The sequence below is a fragment of the Panulirus ornatus genome, chromosome 38, assembly GCF_036320965.1.
Source record: "Panulirus ornatus isolate Po-2019 chromosome 38, ASM3632096v1, whole genome shotgun sequence".
NCBI classification, from domain to species: Eukaryota; Metazoa; Arthropoda; class Malacostraca; order Decapoda; family Palinuridae; genus Panulirus; species Panulirus ornatus.
In genome coordinates this window covers 15,382,146-15,403,139 of record NC_092261.1, presented here as the reverse complement: position 1 = coordinate 15,403,139, position 20,994 = coordinate 15,382,146, and the positions used below count along the sequence as shown (strand labels likewise).

Below are 20,994 nucleotides of genomic sequence, written 5' to 3'. Positions count from 1 at the left end.
CGATTGCTCAAAATCTTTTTCACTCCATCCTTCCACCTCCATTTTGGTCTCCCACTTCTTGTTCCCTCCTCCTCTGACACATATATCCTCTTCGTCAATCTTTCCTCGCTCATTCTTTCCGTATGTCCAAACCATTTCAACACACCCTCTTCTGCTCTCTCAACCATACTCTTTTTATTTACACTCACCTCTCTTACCACTATGTTACTTACTTGATCAAACCACCTCACACCACATATTGTCCTCAAACATTTTATTTCCAACATGTCCACCCTCCTCCATACAATTCTATCTAGAGCCCATGCCTCGCAGCCATATAACATTGTTGGACCTTCTATTCCTTCAAACATACCCAGTTTTGCTCTCCAAGATAATGTTCTCCTATTCCACACATTCTTCACTGCTCCCAGAACCTTCGCCCCTCCCCCAAACTGTGACTCACTTCCACTTCCATGGTTCTATCCAATGCTAAGACCTCTCCCAGATATCTAAAACACTTCATTTTCTCCAATTTTTTTCCAAACTTACCTTCCAGTTAACTTGTCCCTCAACCCTACTGTACCGAATAACCTTGCACTTATTTATATTTACCCTCAACTTTCTCCTTTCACACACTTTTCCAAACTCGGTCACCAACCTCTGCAGTTTCTCACATGAATCAGCCACTAGAGCTGTATCATCGGCGAACAACAACTGACTCACTTTCCATGCCCTCTCATCCACAACTGACTGCATATTTGCCCCTCTCTCCAAAACCCTTTCATTTACCTCCCTAACCACCTTATCTGTTAAAAAATTAAACAGCCATGGGAACATGAAACCCCTGCCACAGACCGACATCACTGGGAATCAGTCACTTCCTTCTCTTCCTTCTTGTACACATGCCTTACATCCTTGGTAAAAACTTTTCACTGCTCCTAGCAACTTACCTTTCGCACCATATACTCTTGAAACCTCCCACAAAGCATCTCTATCATATGCCTTCTCCAGATCCATAGATGCTGCATACAAATCCATTTGTTTTTCTAAGTATTTCTCACATACATTCTTCAAAGCACGCACCTGATCCACACATCCTCTACCACTTCGGAAACCAATCTGATGCTCTTTACATGCCTTCACCCTCTCAAGCAGTACCCTCCCATATAATTTCTCAGGAATACTCAGACGGATGCCTCTATAGTTTGAACACTCTCCTTTATCCCCTTTGCCTTTGTACAGTGGCACTATGCATGCATTCTACCATTCCTCAGGTACTTCACCATGGCCCATACATACATTGAATATCCTTACCAACCAATCAGTAACACAGTCACCCCCTTTTTTTAATATGTTCCACTGCAGCACCATCCAAACTCACCATCTTGCCCGATTTCATCTCCCACAAAGCTTTCACTACCTCTTCTCTCTTCCCCAAATCATTCTCCTGACCCTCTTACTTTGTACACCAACCTTGACCCAAACACCCTATATCTGCTACTCTATCATCAAACACATTCAACAAATCTTCAAAATATTCACTCCATCTCCTCATTCCTTCACTGTCTGTTGTCATTTTCCAACTTGTTCCCTTCATCGATGTACCAATTTGTTTTGTTGTCTTATGCACGTTATGTACCTCTTTCCAAAACATCTTTTTATTTTCCCTGAAATTTGATGATACTCTCTCACCCCAACTCTCATTTGCCCTCTTTTTCAAATCTTACACCTTTCTCTTCACCTCTTGCTGCTTTGTTTTATACATCTCTCAGTCACTTGTACTACTTTCCTGGAATTATCATCCTACTTCTTCATTCCACTAATCACTACCCTTTCTAATGAACCCACCTCCCACCTTTCTCATACCATCACTGCTTCCCTAGATATATCCCATTCCTCACCCACTCCCCCTCACGTCATGTGCACTCTACACTACATTTGCCACTCTACACTCAATCCCTTTTGATACTTCCTCACACAAGTCTCCTTTCCAAGCTCACTTGCTCTCACCACTCTCTTCTCCTCATCATTCTCTCTTCTTTTCTGAAAGGCTCTACAAATCTTCACCTTCGCCTCCACAAGATAGTGATTAGACATCCCTTCATCTACCTCTGTCAGCACATTAACATCTAAAAGTCTCTTTTACACACCTATCAATTAACATGTAATTCAGTAATGCCCTATGACTATCTCTCCTACTCACATATGTATACTTATGTATGTCTTTCTTTTCAAACCAGGTATTCCCAGTCACCAGTCTTTTTTCAGCACACAAATCCACAAGCTTCTCACCATTTCCATTTACAAAACTAAACACCCTGTGTACACCAATTATACCCTCAACTGCCACACCTTCACATTTAAGTCACCCATCACTATAACCTGGTCTCGTGTATCAAAGCTGCTAATACACTCACTTAACTGCTCACAAATACATGCCTCACATGATCTTTCTTCTCATGACCAGGTGCATAGGCACCACTAATCACCCATCTCTCTCCATCCGCTTACAGTTTTACCCACAACAATCTTGAATTTACTTTCTTACACTCTATCACATACTCCCAGGAAGTAGAGAAAAATATATAAGTATACGTATGTGAGTTGGAATGATGATCAAAGGGAATTATTGGATTATGTGTTAAGTGATTCGTGTGTAAAAGAGAGACTTTTGGATGTAAATGTGATGAGAATGGCAGCTAGAGGGATGTCTGATCACTATCTTGTGGAGGTGAAGGTGAAGATTTGTAGAGGTTTTCAAAAAAGAAGAGAGAATGTTGGGGAGAAGAGAGTGGTCACAGTAAGTGTGCTTGGAAAGGACACTTGTGTGAAGAAGTACCAGGAGAGATTGAGTGTAGAATGGCAAAAGGTGAGAACTAATGACGTAAGGGGAGAGGGGGTGGAATGGGGTGTACTTGGGGAAGCAGTATTGGCATGTGCATAAGATGCATGTGGCATGAGAGAGATAGGAGGTGGGCAGATTAGAAAGGGTAGTGATTGGTGGGATGAAGAAGCACAGTTGTTAGCGAAAGAGAAAAGAGAGGCATTTGGACAGTACTTACAAAGAAGTGTAAATGGCTGGGAGATATATAAAAGAAAGTGGCAGGAGGTCAAGAGGAAGGTGCAAGGATTGAAAAAGAGGCCAAATTAGAGTTGGGGTGAGAGAGTATTGTTAAACTTTAGGGAGAATAAAAAGATGTTTTGGAAAGAAGTAAATAATGTGTGAAAGACAAGAGAACAGATTGGAACATCGGTGAAGTGGGCAATGGGAAATGATAACAGGTAGTGATGTAACAAATAGGAGTGAGTATTTGAAAGGTTTGTTGAATGTGTTTGATGATACAGCAGATGTAGGGTGTTTGGGTTGGGTTGGTATACAAAGTGATAGCATCAGGAAGAATCGTTTGGTTAAGAGAGAAGAGGTGGTGAAACCCTTGTGGAAGATGAAGTCCAGCAAGGCAGTGGGTTTGGATTGTATTGCAGTTGAATTTATTAAGAAAGGAGGTGACTGTGTTCTTGATCGTTTGATAAGGGTATTCAGTGTATGTGTAGATCATGTTGAAGTCCTTGAGGATTAGGGGAATGCATGTATTGTGCAAAGGCAAAGGGGTTAAAGGTGAGTTTACAAAATACAGATGCATAAGTTTGTTGAGTGTTTCTAGAAAGCAGGAACAGAGCATCAGATTTGGCAGGAGCAGTGTAGTTTCAGAAGTGGTAGAGGATGTGTGGATCAGGTGTTTATTCTGAAGAATGTGTGTGAGAAATACTTAGAAAAACAAATGGATTTGTATGTAGCACTTATAGGTCCAGAGAAGGTATATGCTAGGGTTGATAGAGATTCTTTGTGGAATGTCTTATGAGAATTTGGTGTAGGAGGTAAGTTGCTAGAGGTGGTGAAAAGTTTTCATCAACGATGTAAAGCATGTGTACGAGTAGGAAGAGGAGAGTTAATGGTTCCCAGCGAAGGTCGGTCTGTGGTAGGGGTGTGTGATGGCCCCCATGGTTGTTTGATTTGTTTATGGATGGGGTGGTTGGGGAGGTAAATGCAGGTTTTAGAGAGGGGTGACTCTGCAGGCTTTTGGGGATGAGAGGGCCTGGGAAGTGAGTCAGTTGTTGTTTGTGGATGATACAGCACTGGTGGCTGATTCAAGTGAGAACCTGCATTAATTGGTGACTGAGTTAGGAATAGTGTGTGAAAGGAGAAAGTTGAGAGTTATGTGTGAATAAGAGCAAGGTTATTAGGTTGGGCAGGGTCAAGGGACAAGTTAGTTGAGATGTAAGTCTGAATGGAGAAAAATCGGAGGAAGTGAAGTGTTTTAGATATCTGGGAGTGGACTTTGCAGCGAATGGAACCATGTAAAAAGGTATATGCTAGGGTTGATGGAGATTCTTTGTGGAAGGTCGAAAGAGAATTTGGTGTCAGAGGTAAGTTGCTAGAAGCAGTGAAAAGTTTTTATCAAAGATGTAAAGCATGTGTATGAGTAGGAAGAAAGAAGAGTTATTGCTTCCCAATGAAGGTCAGTCTGTGGTAGGGGTGCGTGATGTCCCCATGATTATTTAATTTGTGTATGGATGGGGTGGTTGGGGAGGTAAATGCAGGTTTTGGAGAGGGGCAAATCTGCAGGCTTTTGGGGATAAGAGGGCCTGGGAAGTGAGTCAGTTATTGTTTGTGGATGATACAGCACTGGTGGCTGATTCAAGTGAGAAACTGCATTAATTGGCAACTGAGTTTGGAATGGTGTGTGAAAGGAGAAAGTTGAGAGTTATATGTGAATAATAGCAAGGTTATTAGGTTGAGCAGGGTTGAGGAACAAGTCAGTTGGGATGTAAGTCTGAATGGAGAAAAATTGGAGGCAGTGAAGTGTTGTAGATATCTGGGAGTGGACTTTGCAGCGAATGGAACCATGTAAACGGAAGTGAGTCATGGGGTAGGGGAGGGGGTGAAGGTTCAGGGAGCGATGAAGAATGTGTGGAAGGAGAGATTGTTATCTCGGAGAGCAGAAATGGGTATGTTTGAAAGAGACAGTATTATATTTATTTCATTTTACTTGATCGTCATTTCCCGTGTCAGTGAGGTAGCGCCAGGAAACAGACGAAGAATGGCCCATCCACTCATGTACACATATATACATACATATACACTGACATATACATATTACACATGTACATATTCATGCTTGCCTTCATCCATTCCTTGCGCTACCCTGTCCCATGCTTCAGCGAGGTAGTGCCAGGAAAATGGACAAAAGAGGCCACATTTGTTCACACACTGTCTCTAGCTGTCATGTGTAATGCACTGAAACCACAGCTCCCTATCCACATCTAGGCCCCACAGACCTATCCATGATTTACCTCAGACATTTAACATGCTCTGGTTCAGTCCATTGATAGTACATCGACCCTGGTATATCACATTGTTCCAATTCACTCTATTCCTTGCACACCTCTTACCTTCCTGTATGCTCAGGCCCCAATTGCTCAAAATCTTTTTCACTCCATCCTTCCACCTCTAAAAGTATAATAAAAAAAAAAAAAAATTCTTGTTCCCTGAATCTCTGACACATAAATCCTCTTTGTCAGTCTTTCCTCACTCATTCCCTCCATGTGCCCAAACCATTTCAACACACCCTCCTCTGCTCTCTCAACCACACTCCTTTTATTTCCGCACATCTCTCTTACCCTTTCATTACTTGCTCGATCTAACCACCTCACACCACATATTGTCCTCAAACATGTCATTTCCAACACATGCACACTCCTCCATACAACCCTATCCATAGCCCATGCCATGCAACTATATAATATTGTTGGAACTACTATTCCTTAAAACATACCCAATTTGCATACAAAGTGGTTGAATTGCTTGACCATTTCTATAGTGCTAAGCTTTATCTTAAAGATTTATGAAGAGCATTGGGTGTGGATTTTAGTGACAACTTTTATCAGTATGTTAGTACATGGAAGGTATGTGCTCCATCTAATCTCCAAATCATGTCCATAAATGGATGGTTAATAAACTTATTAGCAATAAGATCATTGTGGCATGATTTAAGAACAAAATTATCTGTCAAACATTGAATGACAAGAAGATTAAACCAAGACTGCTTGGAAAACTTATTTAGTGCTATTAGTAACAAATTTGGAAGTAATGACTATCCTCAGACTTTTGCCCTACACTTTGCATAGTGGTTTGCAATAACATCTTGCTGCCTTCTTCTTCCTCCAGCTGTATAAATGATATCACATCCTTTCTAACTGAAATGTCTGCTGGACACTGATTCTGTTTAGTTGATGAATGAGTGTGAATGTCAGTAGTGAATTGCAAGAAGTGAAGTAGAAGTTGATGATTAATAGATAAGTAATGATATATTTTCATCCATTGAGGATAATGCCATTGTATATGTAACTGAATACAGTGGCCACAAAAATACTCGTCTGCTCCCCATATATTTTCAAGGGCAATACATGGCTAAGGTTTATTGTGGGTACAAGCTTATGATGTTCTCAGGGTGAAATCATTTACGGTTTATTGTGGGTACTAGCTTATGATGTTCTCAGGGTGAAATCATTCTACATCTGGTTGCTGAGACTAGAGTTGTGTTCCTCATGCTATCCTTAGGGAATGATGTTTATTCTTTCCCTTATGGGAATTTCACTTTTGGGCAAAGTATTTATTCCACCTGTGCTCTTACCTTTCAGAGGAGAAGCCCAAATTCCTGCCTGGAAGCAAGAAAATGTGGGTATATGTGAGATTTCTAGTTAAACTGGGCACTCTGAATGCTTGATCAGGTGGCTGCTTCCTGCAGCACCTCATCATTGCCTCGCCTTATTCAGATAATCAAGACCCTATGGACCCAGAATACTTCAGGAATCTTGCCAGTTCCCTGCCCAGACATCTGCAAATAGAGATCAAGACCAAAGGAGAGGTGCCAGAATGCTAGAATGTAAGTGTTACATTGTCTTTGAAAATGTATGGGGAGGTGGACAGGGTTTTTTGTAGGCCCTGTTCATAAACAACAAATATTTGAAGAAGCACAGATGTTGTGCTGTTTGTTTCTCAGACCTGTTGTATAAGTCAGGTTTATTAGAATACAATCAAAAATTATTTTTCATTTTGATGAAGAAGGTATGGGTAACTTTGGTATCTTTGGTACATTTGCAGTACCGAAAGCAAAAGTACAGGGACCTGTCAATTTGTGCATATTTGATTTATGCCATTTTTAGAATAATGCATGTATAGTTCATTTAAACCTCTTTTTTTTTTTTTTATCTATGTAGGCTTAAATTTGGAATAAGGTGATGGTCAATGGCATGGCAGTACGGTGGTGTGGCATTACCAGCACCAAGTAAGAAGCCCTTAAGCGCATGGCAGTTTATAGTCATGGAGTGTTGCAGTATTGCATGCTGCGGTATACTGTATACAGCACGTATTTTGTCCCTTGCATCATGCCTCTAAAGCATCTTTTAAGTTCTTTTGGTACTAGTGGTGCTAAGAAGTATAAGGCTATAATGACGGAGAGTAAGGTAGATGTGCTCGAATGTTGTGCAAGAGGTGAATGAACAGCTGACATGAAGCATGTCCGTGGCCTCAGTGAATCTACTTTGTGGACTATTCGCGATAATGCACAGAAGATCAAGGAGAGTGCCAAATGTGGAACTTTAATCATTGCATCTAAGACTTCATATTCCCAAGTTCAGTTATGGAGAAAATGGAATGAATATTAAGTACATGAATCAAACTCCAAACTCTTGAAAATGTTCCCAACAGCATGCTTTTGATCATGGCAAAGGCTTAAAATATATATGTTGGCAGCAGAGGAAGGAGCAAATCCTAGTGGTTCGTGAATTATAACAAAAATGCTTCAGTTACTGCAACATCAAGATGATTGGTGAGGCTGCTTCTGCTGATGTCATTGCTGCCAAAAAGTTTTGGAACCCTCAAAACCATTATCTAAAAAGGCAGTTTTTCTCATACACAGATTTTTGATGTGGATGAGACTGGATTATTTTGGAAGAGAAGATTGCACCAGGATTCCAAATTTGTTAAATTTGTTTTTGTTAATAGAATTCTTTGTACAGTATGTATGTTATAGTATTTTATATTTCCTGGTATGTTGATAATATGTTGATCATATTAGTTCATGATGATATTGATAAAAGTGAAATTTCGCTCTAGTTATTTTGCTTAGTCGCTGTCTCCCGCGTTACTGAGGTAGTGCAAGGAAACAGATGAAAGAAATGGCCCAACCCACCCACATACACATGTATATACATACACGTCCACACACGCAAATATACATAACTATACATCTCAATGTACACATATATATACACACAGAGACATATACATACATACACATGTACATAATTCATACTGTCTGCCTTTATCTATTCCCATCGCCACCTCGCCACACATGGAATAACAACCGCCTCTCCCCTCATGTGCGCGAGGTAGCGCTAGGAAAGACAACAAAGGCCCCATTCGTTCACACTCAGTCTCTAGCTGTCATGTAATAATGAACCAAAACCACAGCTCCCTTTCCACATCCAGGCCCCAAGGAACTTTCCATGGTTTACCCCAGACACTTCACATGCCCTGGTTCAGTCCATTGACAGCACGTCGACCCCGGTATACCACATCGTTCCAATTTACTCTATTCCTTGCACACCTTTCACCCTCCTGTATGTTCAGGCCCCGATCACTCGAAATCTTTTTCACTCCATCTTTCCACGTCCAACTTGGTCTCCCACTTCTCCTCGTTCCCTCCACCTCTGACACATATATCCTCTTGGTCAATCTTTCCTCACTCATTCTCTCCATGTGACCAAACCATTTCAAAACACCCTCTTCTGCTCTCTCAACCATAATCTTTTTATTTCCACACATCTCTCTTACCCTTACGTTACTTACTCAATCAAACCACCTCACACCACATATTGTCCTCAAACATCTCATTTCCAGCACATTCCCCCTCTTGCGCACAACTCTATCCATAGCCCACGCCTCGCAACCATACAACATTGTTGGAACCACTATTCCTTCAAACATACCCATTTTTGCTTTCCGAGATAATGTTCTCGACTTCCAAACATTCTTCAAGGCTCCCAGAATTTTTGCCCACTCCCCCACCCTATGATTCACTTCCGCTTCCATGGTTCCATCCGCTGCCAGATCCACTCCCAGATATCTAAAACACTTTACTTCCTCCAGTTTTTCTCCATTCAAACTCACCTCCCAATTGACTTGACCCTCAACCCTACTGTACCTAATAACCTTGCTCTTATTCATATTTACTCTTAACTTTCTTTCACACACTTCACTAAACTCAGTCACCAGCTTCTGCAGTTCCTCACGTGTCGTAGAAGGAGACTAAAGGGGACGGGAGCGGGGTGCCAGAAACCCTCCCCTCCTTGTATTTTGACTTTCTAAAAGGGGAAACAGAAGAAGGAGTCACGCGGAGAGTGCTCATCCTCCTCGAAGGCTCAGATTGGGGTGTCTAAATGTGTGTGGATGTAACCAAGATGAGAAAAAAGGAGAGATAGGTAGTATGTTTGAGGAAAGGAACCTGGATGTTTTGGCTTTGAGTGAAACGAAGCTCAAGGGTAAAGGGGAGTAGTGGTTTGGGAATGTCTTCGGAGTAAAGTCAGGGGTTAGTGAGAGGACAAGAGCAAGGGAAGGAGTAGCACTACTCCTGAAACAGGAGTGGTGGGAGTATGTGATAGAGTGTAAGAAAGTAAAATCTAGGTTGATATGGGTAAAACTGAAAGTTGATGGAGAGAGATGGGTGATTATTGGTGCATATGCACCTGGGCATGAGATGAAAGATCATGAGAGGCAAGTGTTTTGGGAGCAGCTGAATGAGTGTGTTAGTGGTTTTGATGCACAAGACCGGGTTATAGCAATGGGTGATTTGAATGCAAAGGTGAGTAATGTGGCAGTTGAGGGAATAATTGGTATACATGGGGTGTTCAGTGTTGTAAATGGAAATGGTGAAGAGCTTGTGGATTTGTGTGCTGAAAAAGGACTGGTGATTGGGAATACCTGGTTTAAAAAGCGAGATATACATAAGTGTACGTATGTAAGTAGGAGAGATGGCCAGAGAGCATTACTGGATTACGTGTTGATTGACAGGCGTGTGAAAGAGAGACTTTTGGATGTTAATGTGCTAAGAGGCGCAACTGGAGGGATGTCTGATCATTATCTTGTGGAGGCGAAGGTGAAGATTTGTAGGGGTTTTCAGAAAAGAGGAGAGAATGTTGGGGTGAAGAGAGTGTTGAGAGTAAGTGAGCTTGGGAAGGAGACTTGTGTGAGGAAGTACCATGAGAGACTGAGTACAGAATGGAAAAAGATGAGAACAAAAAGGTAAGGGGAGTGGGGGAGGAATGGGATATATTTAGGGAAGCAGCGATGGCTTGCGCAAAAGATGCTTGTGGCATGAGAAGCGTTGGAGGTGGGTTGATTAGAAATGGTAGCGAGTTGTGGGATGAAGAGGTAAGATTATTAGTGAAAGAGAAGGGAGAGGCATTTGGATGATTTTTGCAGGGAAATAATGCAAATGAGTGGGAGATGTATAAAAGAAAGAGGCAGGAGGTCAAGAGAAAGGTGCAAGAGGTGAAAAAGAGGGCAAATGAGAGTTGGGGTGAGAGAGTATCATTAAATTTTAGGGAGAATAAAAAGATGTTTTGGAAGGAGGTAAATAAAGTGCATAAGACAAGGGAGCAAATGGGAACTTCAGTGAAGGGGGCTAATGGGGAGGTGATAACAAGTAGTGGTGATGTGAGAAGGAGATGGAGTGAGTATTTTGAAGGTTTCGCTCTAGTAGTTTAGATAATTCTTTGTGGATACTTTACAATACACAATGAACATCATATTTCAGAGACAATCCGCCTGATGAGGCAGATTGTCTCCACAAAACATGATTTGTATTGTTTAGTGTAAAGTATAAATAAAGAGCTTTATCTTAACTCTTGCTAAAATGGGATTTCACCTTCCTGGTATGTGTATACTGTAGTTTTTTCACTGATATAATATTCCAGACTGTATTATTAATAATGAAATCCCCTTACCTTCATTAATTATCTTATTTGATTTACATTTTTTCATTTAAGTGACCATTTTTAAGAATATAACTCACATAACTTGAGAGGTCCCTGTGATAGATTATTTCATGGAATTTGAAACAATATTTCAGTATAATTTTGGAGCAGTGGTTATGGGAGGGAAATTGCTTGCCAATACCTATGAAGTTTTGAGGAAAACTCAAAAACAGATTTGTGCAGTGCTGACAATATTCAGCATAGTGCTTAAATTTTCAGAAGAATGGGGAGGTTCTTATTAATTCATTTATTTATTTTTATCATACTTGATTGCCATTTCCCAAGTCAGCAAGGTAGCGCTAGGAAACAGACTAAGACTGACCCATCCACTCATTTACACATACATATACAGTCTGTTGTGGATAAGAGGGCTTGGGAAGTGAGTCAGTTGTTGTTCGCTGATGATACAGCGCTGGTGGCTGATTCGGGTGAGAAACTACAGAAGCTGATGACTGAGTTTGGTAAAGTGTGTGTAAGAAGAGAGCTGAGAGTAAATGTGAATAAGAGCAAGGTTATTAGGTACAGTAGGGTTGAGGGATGAGTCAACTGGGAGGTAAGTTTGAATGGAGAAAAACTGGAGAAAGAAGTGTTTTAGATATCTGGGAGTGGATTTGGCAGCAGATGGAACTATGGAAGCAGAAATGAGTCACAGGATTGGGAGGGGGCAAAGGTTCTGGGAGTGTTGAAGAATATGTGGAAGGCGAGAACATTATCTCGGAAAGCAAAAATGGGTATGTTTGAAGGAATAGTTGTTTCAACAATGTTATATGGTTGCAAGGCGTGGGCTATAGATAGGGTTGTGTGGAGGAGGGTGGATGTATTAGAAATGAGATGTTTGAGGACAATATGTGGTGTGAGGTGGTTTTGATCAAGTAAATAATGAAAGGGTAAGAGAGATGTGTGGAAATAAAAAGAGTGTGATTGAGAGAGCAGAAGAGGGTGTATTGAAATGGTTTAGTCTCATGGAGAGAATGAGTGAGGAAAGATTGACAAAGAGGATATGTGTCAGAGATGGAGGGAACGAGAAGTGGGAGACCAAATTGGAGATGGAAGGATGGAGTGAAAAAGATTTTGAGCAATCAGGGCCTAAACTTGCAAGAGGGTGAAAAGTGTGCAAGGAATAAAGTGAATTGGAACGATTTGGTATACCGGGTCAATGTGCTGTCAGTGGAAAGGGAGCTGTGGTTTCGGTGCAATATACATGACAGCTAGAGACTGAGTGTGAAAGAATGTGGCCTTTGTTGTCTTTTCCTAGTGCTACCTCGCACACGTGCGGGTGGAAGGCGGTGTCATTTCATGTGTGGCGGGATGGTGACGGGAATGAATAAAGGCAACAAGTATGAATTATGTACATGTGTATATGTGTATATGTCTGTATATGTACATATATGTGTATAGAGCAGTGTGGTTTCAGAAGTGGTAGAGGATGTGTGGATCAGGTGTTTGCTTTGAAGAATGTATGTGAGAAATACTTAGAAAAGCAAAGGGATTTGTATGTAGCATTTGTGGATCTGGAGAAGGCATATGATAGAGTTGATAGAGATGCTCTGTGGAAGGTATTAAGAATACATGGTGTGGGTGGCAAGTTGTTAGAAGCAGTGAAAAGTTTTTATCGAGGATGTAAGGCATGTGTACGTGTAGGAAGAGAGGAAAGTGATTGGTTCTCAGTGAATGTAGGTTTGCGGCAGGGGTGTGTGATGTCTCCATGGTTGTTTAATTTGTTTATGGATGGGGTTTTTAGGGAGGTGAATGCAAGAGTTTTGGAAAGAGGGGCAAGAATGAAGCCTGTTGTGGATGAGAGAGCTTGGGAAGTGACTCAGTTGCTGTTCGCTGATGATACAGCGCTGGTGGCTGATTCATGTGAGAAACTGCAGAAGCTGGTGACTGAGTTTGGTAAAGTGTGTGAAAGAAGAAAGTTAAGAGTAAATGTGAATAAGAGCAAGGTTACTAGGTACAGTAGGGTTGAGGGTCAAGTCAATTGGGAGGTAAGTTTGAATGGAGAAAAACTGGAGGAAGTGAAGTGTTTTAGATATCTGGGAGTGGATCTGTCAGCGGATGGAACCATGGAAGCGGAAGTGAATCATAGGGTCGGAGAGGGGGCGAAAATCCTGGGAGCCTTGAAGAATGTGTGGAAGTCGAGAACATTATCTCAGAAAGCAAAAATGGGGATGTTTGAAGGAATAGTGGTTCCAACAATGTTGTATGGTTGCGAGGCGTGGGCTATGGATAGAGTTGTGCGCAGGAGGGTGGATGTGCTGGAAATGAGATGTTTGAGGACAATGTGTGGTGTGAGGTGGTTTGATCGAGTAAGTAATGTAAGGGTAAGAGAGATGTGTGGAAATAAAAAGATTATGGTTGAGAGAGCAGAAGAGGGTGTTTTGAAATGGTTTGGGCACATGGAGAGAATGATTGAGGAAAGATTGACAAAGAGGATATATGTGTCGGAGGTAGAGGGAACGAGGAGAAGTGGGAGACCAAATTGGAGGTGGAAAGATGGAGTGAAAAAGATTTTGAGTGATCGGGGCCTGAACATGCAGGAGGGTGAAAGGCGGGCAAGGAATAGAGTGAATTGGATCGATGTGGTATACCGGGGTTGACGTGCTGTCAGTGGATTGAATCAGGGCATGTGAAGCGTCTGAGGTAAACCATGGAAAGCTGTGTGGGGCCTGGATGTGGAAAGGGAGCTGTGGTTTCGGGCATTATTGCATGACAGCTAGAGACTGAGTGTGAATGAATGAGGCCTTTGTTGTCTTTTCTTAGCGCTACCCCGCACACATGGGGGGGGAGGGGGATGGTATTCCATGTGTGGCGAGGTGGCGATGGGAATGAATAAAGGCAGACAGTGTGAATTGTGTGCATGGGTATATATGTATGTGTCTGTGTGTGTATATATATGTGTACATTGAGATGTATAGGTATGTATATTTGCATGTGTGGACGTGTGTGTATATACATGTGTATAGGGGTGGGTTGGGCCATTTCTTTCGTCTGTTTCCTTGCGCTACCTCGCAAACGCGGGAGACAGCGACAAAGCAAAATAGATAAAAATAAATAAATATGTGTATATGATGAAATGTATAGGTATGTGTATGTGCGTGTGTGGACGTGTATGTATATACATGTGTGTGTGGGTGGGTTGGACCATTCTTTCGTCTGTTTCCTTGCACTACCTCACTAACATGGGAGACAGCGACAAAGCATTATAAATAAATATAAATAACATACATGACCACCCATACACACACACACACATACATACATATACATAAACATACACAGACATATGCACATATTCATACTTGCATGCTTTCATCCATTCCTGTCTCTACCATGTCCCATGGGAAACAACATCACTACCCTCTGCTTCAGCAAGGTAGTGCCAGGAAAACAGACAAAAAGGCCACAGTCATTCACTCTCAGTCTCTAGCTGTCATGTGTAATGCATTGAATCCACAGCTCCCTTTGCACATCTAGGCCCCATAGACCTTTCCAAGGTTTACCCTACACGTTTCACATGCCCTAGGTCAGACCATTGACAGCTTGTCGACCCCAGTATACCACTTCGTTCCAATTCACTCCACTCCTTGCACGCCTCTCACCTTCCAGTATGTTCAGGCCTTGATTGCTCAAAATCTTTTTCACTCCATCCTTCCATCTCCAATTTGGTCTCCCTTTTCTCCTTGTTTCCTCCACCTCTGACACATATCCTCTTTGTCAATCTTTCCTCACTCATTCTATCTGTATGTCCACACTCTCTTCTGCTCTACAACCACACACTTTTTATTACCACACATCTCTTTCCCTTTCTATTATATCAAATACAAGGACATGTGCTTGAACATTTTGCAAAAAATAAAAGAAAGAGTAGGAAATTTACAAGTGTAATGGAACAGATTACTACATGCCTTAATATGTATAAAGTATGTACTTACATTTTCATTTTTTCATACTTGGTTGTCATTTCATGCTTTAATAGACAAAAAAGGCTGCATCTGCTCACATCCAATCTCTAGATGTCATATGTAGTGCACCAAAATCACACTGTCCATTCACAACCAGGCCCCACAGGCCATCCCATGATTTACCATAGACAATTCACATACCTTGGTTCAGTCCACTGAACAGCACATCAACTTCAGTATACCACATCATTCCAATTCATACTGTCCCTTGCACACCTTTCACACTCTTGAATGATCAGGCTTTGATCGCTCAGATTTTTTTCACTTCATACTTCCATCTCCAAGAGGTGAAAAAGAGGGCAAATGAGAGTTGGGGTGAGAGAGTATCATCAAATTTTAGGGAGAATAAAAAGATGTTCTGGAAGGAGATAAATAAATTGCATAAGACAAGGGAATCAATGGGAACTTCAGTGAAGGGGGCTAATGGGGAGGTGATAACAAGTAGTGGTGATGTGAGAATGAGATGGAGTGAGTATTTTGAAGGTTTGTTGAATGTGTTTGATGATAGAGTGGCAGATATAGTGTGTTTTGGTTGAGGTGGTGTGCAAAGTGAGAGGGTTAGGGGAAATGATTTGGTAAGCAGCGAAGAGATAGTAAAAGCTTTGCGGAAGATGAAAGCTGGCAAGGCTGGGGATTTGGATGGTATTGCAGTGGAATTTATTAAAAAAGGGGGTGACTGTATTGTTGACTGGTTGGTAAGGTTATTTGATGTATGTATGACTCATGGTGAGGTGCCTGAGGATTGGCGGAATGCTTGCATAGTGTCATTGTACAAAGGCAAAGGTGATAAAAGTGAGTGCTCAAATTACAGAGGTATAAGTTTGTTGAGTATTCCTGGGAAATTATATGGGAGGGTATTGATTGAGAGGGTGAAGGCATGTACAGAGCATCAGATTGGGGAAGAGCAGTGTGGTTTCAGAAGTGGTAGAGGATGTGTGGATCATGTGTTTGCTTTGAAGAATATATGTGAGAAATACTTAGAAAAGCAAATGGATTTGTATGTAGCATTTATGGATCTGGAGAAGGCATATGGTAGAGTTGATAGAGATTCTCTGTGGAAGGTATTAAGAATATATGGTGTGGGAGGCAAGTTGTTAGAAGCAGTGAAAAGTTTTTATCGAGGATGTAAGGCATGTGTACGTGTAGGAAGAGAGGAAAGTGATTGGTTCTCATTGAATGTATGTTTGCGGCAGGGGTGTGTGATGTCTCCATGGTTGTTTGATTTGTTTATGGTTGGGGTTGTTAGGGAGGTGAATGCAAGAGTTTTGGAAAGGGGGGCAAGTATGCAGTCTGTTGTGGATAAGAGAGCTTGGGAAGTGAGTCAGTTGTTGTTCGCTGATGATACAGCGCTGGTGGCTGATTCAAGTGTGAAACTGCAGAAGCTGGTGACTGAGTTTGGTAAAGTGTGTGAAAGAAGAAAGCTGAGAGTAAATGTGAATAAGAGCAAGGTTATTAGGTACAATAGGGTTGAGGGACAAGTCAATTGGGAGGTGAGTTTGAATGGAGAAAAACTGGAGGAAGTGAAGTGTTTTAGATATCTGGGAGTGGATTTGGCAGCGGATGGAACCATGGAAGCAGAAGTGAATCATCGGGTGGGGAGGGGGCGAAAGTTCTGGGAGCATTGAAGAATGTGTGGAAGTAGAGAACATTATCTCGGAAAGCAAAAATGGGTATGTTTGAATTAAGAGTGGTTCCAACAATGTTATATGGTTGCAAGGCATGTGCTATGGATAGAGTTGTGCGAAGGAGGGTGGATGTGCTGGAAATGAGATGTTTGAGGACAATATATGGTGTGAGGTGGTTTGATTGAGTAAGTACTAATTGGGTAAGAGAGATGTGTGGTAATAAGAAGAGTGTGGTTGAGAGAGCAGAAGAGGGTGTTTTGAAATGGTTTGGTCACATGGAGAGAATGAATGAGGAAAGATTGACCAAGAGGATATATGTGTCAGAGGTGGAGGGAACGAGGAGAAGTGGGAGACCAAATTGGAGGTGGAAAGATGGAGTGAAAAAGATTTTGAGTGATTGGGGCCTGAACATGCAGGAGGGTGAAAGGCATGCAAGGAATAGAGTGAATTGGAACGATGTGGTATACCAGGGTTGACATGCTGTCAATGGATTGAACCAGTGCATGTGAAGCATCTGGGGTAAACCATGGAAAGTTCTGTGGTGCCTGGATGTGGAAAGGGAGCTGTGGTTTCGGTGCATTATTACACGACAGCTAGAGACTGAGTGTGAACGAATGTGGCCTTTGTTGTCTTTTCCTAGCACTACCTCACGCACATGAGGGGGGAGGGGGCTGGTATTTCATGTGTGACGGGGTGACGATGGGAATGAATAAGGGCAGACAGTATGTATTATGTACATGTGTATATATGTATATGTCTGTGTGTGTATATATATGTATACGTTGAGATGAGGTATGTATATTTGCGTGTGTGGATGTGTAGTTATATACATGTGTATGTGGGTGGGTTGGGCCATTCTTTCGTCTGTTTCCTTGCGCTACCTCGCTAATGCGGGAGACAGCGACAAAGCAAAATAAAATAATCAATGAATACTTCCAACTCCAGTTTCATGTCCCTGTTCTCCTTGTTCCCTCCATTTCTGACTTATATATCCTTTTTGTCAGCCTTTCCTTACTCATTCTCTCCATATGTCCAAATCTCACCACACCCTCTTCAGCTATCTCAACCACACTCTTTTTATTACCACAGCTCTCTCTCCACCTTTCCTTACTTACTCAATCAAACCACCTTACAAACTTATTGTCTTCATATATTTCATTTCCAACACATCCACTCTCCTCTGCCTAGCTTTATCTATTGCCCATGCCTCGCATATTTTAGGGACTACTATACCTTCACATATACCCATTTTTGCCCTCTGAGAAAATATTCCGTCCACACATTCTTCAACATACTCAACTCAGAACCTTCACCCCTCACCTAACCTATGACTCACTTCTGCTTCCATGGTTCCATTAGCTGCCATGTCAACTTCCAGATATCCAAGACACTCTCAACTTCCTCCTTTCACATACTCCTCCTGACTCAGTACCCAAGTTTTGCACTTTCTCACTCAAATATGTCATCAGTGCTGTATCAAGAAGCAAGAACTGACTCACTTCCAAGGACCTTTCATCCCCCACACTGGAAACTCACCATTCTCTACCTCCTACCTATTCACCATATCCTTAAACAAATGTTGACATCACACATTCCCATCGCAGCCCATCCTTCACTTGGTGCCATTCCCACTCCTCTCATCCTACTGGTACACATGCCTTACACCCTTCATAAAAAACTTGTGCTTGTAGCAGCTCTCCTCCCACACCTTTTATTCTTAAGACCTTTCACAAGGCATCTTCCACCCTATCAAATGCTTTCTCGAGATCCATGAATGCCACATACAATTCCATCTGTTTTTCTAAGTATTTCTCACATACTCTTTAAAGCAAGCACCTGATCCACACATACTCAACCACTTCTGAAACCACACTGCTCCTACCCAGCCTAATGTTCTGTACATGCCTTCTCTCAATCAGTACCCTCCCATACAACTTACCAGGTATACTGAACAAACTTATATCTCTGCAGTTTGAATGCTTACCTTTATCCCACTTTCCTTTATACAGTGGCTCTAAACATGCATTCCACTAATCCTCAGACACCTCATCATGATCCACACATACATTGAGAATCCATACCAGCCAGTCATCAACACAGTTATTGCCATTCTTAATAAATTCAACTGCAGCACCATCCACTTAAACATCTTGCCACATTTCATTCTTCATGAGGCTTTCACCATCTCTTCAGTCTTCAAATCACTCGTCATGACTTCCTCATTTCACATATCACCCTGCCCCAGACACCCTACATGTGCCATGCTATCATCAAACACATTCAACAGACCTTCAAAATACTCACTCCATCTCCTCTTCACTTCGTCTCTACCTGTTACCACTTCCCCTTTTGCCCCCTTCACCAATGTTCCTATTTCTTCTCTTGTTTATTATACATAATTTGCCCATTTCCAGAAAATCTAATTCTTCCTAAAGTTTACTGTTGTTTTTTCCTGCATTACCAAGGAAGTGCCAGGAAATAGACAAAGAAAGACCCATACAAAGCAAGTAAGGGGAGTGGAGGAGGAATGGGATATATTTAGGGAAGCAGATGGCTAGCGCAAAAGATGCTTGTGGCATGAGAAGCGTGGGAGGTGGGCAGATTAGAAAGGGTAATGAGTGGTGGGATGAAGAAGTAAGATTATTAGTGAAAGAGAAGAGAGAGGCATTTGGACGATTTTTGCAGGGAAATGATGCAAACGATTGGGAGATGTATAAAAGAAAGAGGCAGGAGGTCAAGAGAAGGGTGCAAGAGGTGAAAAAGAGGGCAAATGAGAGTTGGGGTGAGAGAGTATCATTAAATTTTTGGGAGAACAAAAAGATGTTTTAGAAGGAGGCAAATAAAGTGCATAAGACAAGGGAACAAATCGGAACATTAGTGAAGGGGCTAATGGGGAGGTGATAACAAGTAGTGGTGATGTGAGAAGGAGATGGAGTGAGTATTTTGAAGGTTTGTTGAATGTGTTTGATGATGGAGTAGCAGATATAGGGTGTTTTGGTCGAGGTGGTGTGCAAAGTGAGAGGGTTGGGGAGAATGATTTGGTAAACAGAGAAGAGGTAGTAAAAGCTTTGCAGAAGATGAAAGCCGGCAAGGCAGTGTGTTTGGATGGTATTGCAGTGAAATTTATTAAAAAAGGGGATGACTGTGCGTTGACTGGTTGGTAAGGTTATTGTATGTATGTCTCATGGTGAGGTGCCTGAGGATTGGCAGAATGCTTGCATAGAGCCATTGTACAAAGGCAAAGGGGATAAAAGTGAGTGCTCAAGCTACAGAGGTATAAGTTTATTGAGTATTCCTGGTAAATTATATGGGAGGGTATTGATTGAGAGGGTGAAGGCATGTACAGAGCATCAGATTGGGGAAGAGCAGTGTGGTTTCAGAAGTGGTAGAGGATGTGTGGATCAGGTGTTCACTTTGAAGAATGTATGTGAGAAGTATTTAGAAAAGCAAATGGATTTGTATGTAGCATTTATAGACCTGGAGAAGGCATATGATAGAGTTGATAGAGATGCTCTGTGGAAGGTATTAAGAATATATGGTGTGGGAGGCAAGTTGTTAGAAACATTGAAAAGCTTTTATCAAGGATGTAAGGCATGTGTACGAGTAGGAAGAGAGGAAAGTGATTGGTTCTCAGTGAATGTTGGGTTGCGGCAGGGGTGTGTGATGTCTCCATGGTTGTTTAATTTGTTTATGGATGGGGTTGTTAGGGAGAAGAATGCAAGAGTTTTGGAAAGAGGGGCGAGAATGCAGTCTGTTGTGGATGAGAGAGGTTGGGAAGTGTGTCAGTTGTTGTTCGCTGATGATACAGCGCTGGTGGCTGATTCGTGTGAGAAACTGCAGAAGCTGGTGACTGAGTTTGGTAAAGTGTGTGAAAGAAGAAAGCTGAGAGTAAATGTGAATAAGAGCAAGGTTATTAGGTACAGTAAAGTTGAGGGACAAGTCAATTGGGAGGTAAGTTTAAATGGAGAAAAACTGGAGGAAGTGAAGTGTTTTAGATATCTGGGAGTGGATTAGGCAGCGGATGGAACCATGGAAGCGGAAGTGAATCATAGGGTGGGGAATGGAGTGTTGAAAAATATATGGAAGTCGAGAGCATTATCTTGGAAAGGAAAAATGGGTATGTTTGAAGGAATAGTGATTCCAACAATGTTGTGTGGTTGTGAAGCATGAGCTAAAGATAGAGTTGTGCAGAGGAAGGTGGATGTGCTGGAAATGGTGATGTTTGAGGACAATATGTGGTGTGAGGTGGTTTGATCAAGTAATAAAAGGGTAAGAGAGATGTGTGGTAATAAAAAGAGTGTAGTTGAGAGAGCAGAAGAGGGTGTTTTGAA

The 20,994-nt window shown here is 41.8% G+C and overlaps 1 long non-coding RNA gene across 1 annotated transcript in view; it reads left to right on the top strand.

Moving 5' to 3' along the window:
- LOC139760925 (uncharacterized) overlaps window positions 1–20,994 on the top strand; it is a 134,622-nt gene that overhangs the window by 59,653 nt on the left and 53,975 nt on the right. The window contains exon 5 of the long non-coding RNA XR_011715433.1: window positions 6,679–6,923. This is a non-coding gene — a long non-coding RNA (uncharacterized lncRNA). The remainder of the gene's footprint in view (window positions 1–6,678; window positions 6,924–20,994) is intronic.